The 5,000-nt window shown below is 46.2% G+C and overlaps 1 protein-coding gene across 2 annotated transcripts in view; it reads left to right on the forward strand.

Moving 5' to 3' along the window:
* LOC143036420 (uncharacterized) overlaps positions 1 to 5,000 on the forward strand; it is a 317,961-nt gene that overhangs the window by 280,537 nt on the left and 32,424 nt on the right. The gene's annotated exons all lie outside the window — the stretch shown is intronic.

The raw sequence follows: 5,000 nt of genomic DNA on the forward strand, positions 1-5,000 counted from the left end.
GTATAATGAAAGCAAGAAAATTGACGAAAAAGAGGGGAAGGATGATGGAGAGGACAGAATTAGGGGAGAAGGATGAGCGTGGGGAGGGAGTGGGAGAGTGGTTGGAGAGGGAAAAGGGCCACACGACGTTATGGCTGGGGGGAAATTTCCGAAGGAATTTGCATAATCGTCTGTTATACTTTCGACGCCGGCGGCTTTCCTTGTAGCACCGTAAGCAAATGGAGCTGATATATATATATATATATATATATATATATATATATATATATATATATATATATATATATATATATATACATATATATGTGTGTATGTGTGTGAGTGTGTGTGTGTGTGTACATATATATATATATATATATATATATATATATATATTCATTTATGTGTGTTTGTGTGTGAGGGTGTGTGTGTGTGTGAAAATATATATATAGATATATATATATATATATATATATATGTATGTGTGTGTGTGTTTGTGTGTGTGTGTGTGTGTGTGTGTGTACATACATATATATATATATATATGTATATATATATATATATATATATATATATATATGTGTGTGTGTGTGTGTGTGTGTGTGTGTGTGTGTGTGTGTGTGTGTGTGTGTGTGTGTGTGTGTGTGTGTGTGTATGTATATATACATATATATATATGTATATATATATATATATATATATATATATGTATATATACATATATATATATATATATCATCGTCGTCGGCACTAACTCGTCTCCGAGTATTGGTTTCTGTCGACGATTTTTCACTCTCTTCATTGTGGGTGCTTATGGGTGATGTGACTTAAGAGTCCTAATCTATGATGGAAGAGTCGGGCAGTGTTCGTAGGGGAGGGTATGAGGGGCTCAGGGTTGTTCTGCTCTCTCTCTTCTTCTTCTTCTTTTTGACTCTTCATTTTCTTTCCTATTCTCCTCAAAGGCCGCTGTGCCTTGGTGGGCAGCTCTCTTCCAAGCTTTGCGGTCCCTGGCGGTTTGCTCCTACGAGGAGGGGTCGATGTTGGTTACAGTCAGGGTGCGCTTGAGTTGGTCTTTGTAGCGCAGTTTTGGGGCTCCTCGTGGTCCTGTTCCCGTAGTGAGCTCACCGTAGGGTATTATTTTTGGAAGCCGGGATGGCCCCATCCTCTGGATGTGGCCTGCCCAACGAAGGCGGTGGTGGATGATGGCGGCTTCAATGCTGGTATTTGATGCTCTGTTCAAATTTTCAATATTTATAGTGTGGCTCTCCCACGGGGGTTTTAGTATTTGCCTTAATTTGTATTGCTGGGAGCGCTCCAAGCTTTGGATGTCGCTCCTGTATAGGGTCCATGTTTCGCATGCATAAAGGAGTGTGGAAAGGACTATTGGCCGGAAGACCATGATTTTAGTGGACATGATCAGTGCATGGTTGTTGAACACATGACCTGCCCTGATCCTATTTTCTGCATCTCTCTTGCATGTGGAAGTAGATGTTAAGATACTCCCCAGGTAGGAAAATTGTTCCACTTCTTCTAGCGGATGTTCATTGATAGTGACGTCAGCGTTTTCGAATATCTGACCAGGTGGATGTTGGATGAGTACCTTAGTCTTTTCAGTGTTTACCTGCAACCCAAAACGTCCATATGCAGTATTATAGATGTCGGCTGTTCTTTGGAGGTCCTGTGCAGTCTGACCTGGGGTGGCATTGTCGCCAGCATACTGCAGTTCTCGTACTGAGGTCAAGGTGGTCTTTGTTCTGGCGCGTAGTCGGGCGAGATTGAAAGCTCCACCATCCATGCGGAACCGTAGGTTAATTGTGGGTGCGTCTGGTGGAATTCAATTTAGCATAGCTGCAGTGTGTAGGGAGAAACACGTTGGAGCTAGCACACATCCCTGTTTGAGGCCGCCATTGATAGGGAATGGGCCAGAGAGAGAGAGCTTTGGTGGCAAACTCTACCGACCATTCCGTCATGGAGGGCGCGTATTAGAGAAACAAATTCTGGTGGGTATCCGAGCCTGGCAAGGATTGCTCACATGCCAGGACGAGGAACTTTATCAAAGGCCTTTTTTTTTAGGTCACAAAAAATGAAAATGGCTCTTGTTGTTCAAGGCTCTTCTCTTCAAGTTGTCGGGCAGAGAAAATAATGTCTATAGTCCCGCGGGAAGGTCGAAATCCGCATTGGAACTCAGGTAACCATTTTCCGCTAGGATAAGGAGAGGTCGAGTAGAATGCGGGCAAAGATCTTGCTTGCGATGCTTAATAGCGAGATACCGCTGTAGTTGTTATAGTTCTCTCGGTCTCTCTCTCTCTCTCTCTCTCTCTCTCTCTCTCTCTCTCTCTCTCTCTCTCTCTCTCTCTCTTTTTTTTTTTTTTTTTTTTTAAGAGTGTGATGATATTCGCATCGCAGAAGTCACTGGGGAGGGTTTTTGTCTCCCATATTTTCAGAATTAGGAGCATAAATCTGTTTTTCAGCTCAGGGCCACCGTGAGTGAGGAGCTCCAATGGGATGTTGTCGGGTCCTGGGGCTTTGCCGGGCTTCATGCGTTTTAAAGCCCTGTTGAAGTCTTGGATGGAAGGTGGTAATGACATCCAGTGACGGACGGGATGCTGCGGGGTCATACGTAGGAGATCGTTGGGAGTGTTGGCTTGGTCATTGAGAAGATTCTCAAAATGAGTCCTCCATCGTAATAGGATGCCCTCGCTGTCGGTTATAGTTGTGACTACATCCCCGTCCTTTAACCTGCCCACTGATGATCTTGTGGGGCCGAAGATCTCTTTGTTAGATGCATAGAAGCTGCGTAGGTCACGTCGGTCAGAGTACCTTTGAATTTCTGCAGCTTTTCTGTGCCACCAAGTGTCTTGAGCTTCATGAATCCCTCTTTGACAGTCTGCTCCAGCTTATTTATGAGTTCTTTTGTTTTCAGCTGTAGGTTGGCTCTCCAGGGTTAGTCTTGTCTGACGTTTGGCTTCAATGACAAAAGAGATGGTTTCGTCATTCTCATCAAACCAATCCTGGTGCTTCTTCCTGGCAAAACCTATTGTTTCCTCCTCTGCCCGGGTCATGGCGTCTCTAAGGGTGGTCCAGTGGTATTCTACTGAAGCCGGATTCATAGGGTTCACGAGATGTCTTTCGCAGGCTTCTTTGTAGCTTTGTACCAGCTGTGGATTGCGGAGTTTGGCACATTCAAAGCGGCGGTGTGGCATGCTGTTAGGTGCCCGCCTAGGTGGTCGTTTGGTCTTGATGTTGAGTCGGGAGATTCAGGAGTCTGTGGTCCGTCCAACAGCCATCCGCCCCGGGCATGGATTGGGTGATGCGGATGTCTTTTTTGTTTCTGGCTCTGGTCAAGACATAGTCTAGTATGTGCCAGTGTTTGGACCGAGGATATTTCCAGGTGATTTTTTGTCGTTTTGGTAACCTGAATAAGGTGTTAGTGAGAATGAGCTCATGCTCGTCACAGAGACTCAGTAGGAGTTGACCATTGGCGTTACAGTTACCAATTCCGTAGTGGCCAATGATACCCTCTCACAGGCGATGATCCTTACCTACTCGGGCATTAAAGACCCCTAGCGCAACGAGTTTGTCGTTGGCGGGCACTGCTTGGATGGTGTGATCGAATTGTGTGTATAAGGTAGCCTTGTCTTCATCACTTGAAGGGAGTGTCGGGGCATACACCGATATCAGGGTGAGATGTTTATCCTGGGTAAGAGATATACGAACAGTCATCAGTTGCTCATTAATGGCGGTTGGGGCCAGATTATGCTGTTGTATGAGCTGTGATCGGATGGCAAAACCAACGCCATGGATGCATGGCTCCTCGGGAGCTTTCCCCTTCCAGGAGACCGTATAACCCGTCTCAGCTTCCCTGATATTACCCTTTTCTGGTAGTCTGGTCTCACTAAGAGCTGCCACGTCGATGTTGAAGCGGGCAAGCCCCTTGCAGACAAGAGCTGTACGTCGTTCAGGGCGGTTAGTTTCCGCCACATCTTGGAGGGTGCGGATGTTCCATACCCCAAGGGCTAGGATTTTTTAGAATATTTTGTCATTATTACGACCGCAGTAATGGGATGACCACCAGCCGCTGTAAGTTAGCCAGACGAGTTTGCCGTGTCCGATGTTTACCCCACCTTTTCTAGGGGCCTCCCCTTTTGGGATGGGCTACGAAAATCCTTAAGAGGCCAGCCTAGTCACGGGTCCAACTGCCGAACTCTGGTGTCACGGCAACGTCACCAGAAAGCGACCATCTTAGACCCGGCGCCTGTGTGCAGCCGTGGGCTAGGAGCTTCCAGCTTTCCAGGCCTGCCCCCGCCACCCACGGTACCATCGCCACAGGACTTGAGAGGGTGATGATGAAAGGTGAGGATAGAGAGAGGTGCAGAAAAGACGACAGAAAGCCAGTCGCTGGGTATATTATTAAAGGTGGTCGTGGTTGCGCGACGGCCACGTACAATCATTTGGCCCACACCGTTTCCATCGCTGCTCAAGACAAATGAGACAAGCAGTCTCAGCGATGTAGGTTGCATCGAGCTGCCGGGTACCTGATATGCTAAGGCCCGTCTTATCGCCTGCCCGCCAGGCACTGCCCTCTTCCGCCATCGCTAGCTAGCTCCGCCGTTGGGGTATTGTTTGGTTTTATTTGGAGTTTTCCTTCTCCTAGCCTTTGCCTGAAGAGGCATAGTCTACAAGGCAGCAGAGGGTTTGGATTGAGAGTCTTCCTTATCCTACCCTTTGCCTAAATAGGCACACCCTACAATGCAGTAGGGGGGAGAGGGTCTGATTATACCGTCAGTCCACTCGGTCTTTTGCTTGCATTCTGTAATAACAGTGGGGACCACGAGAAGGTAGCATGCAAGCTGTTAGGAGGAAGAGGCTCTGAGAGGGTTAAGACTAGCTTAGCCTAAGCGCATGCACTCCAATCACCCCCATATATATATATATATATATATATATATATATATATGTTTATATATATATATAAATGTTTATATATATATGTGTTTATATATATGTTAGTATACATGTAT

Source organism: Oratosquilla oratoria, chromosome 20 (assembly GCF_046742065.1).
Source record: "Oratosquilla oratoria isolate Oo_2021 chromosome 20, ASM4674206v1, whole genome shotgun sequence".
Taxonomy (NCBI): Eukaryota; Metazoa; Arthropoda; class Malacostraca; order Stomatopoda; family Squillidae; genus Oratosquilla; species Oratosquilla oratoria.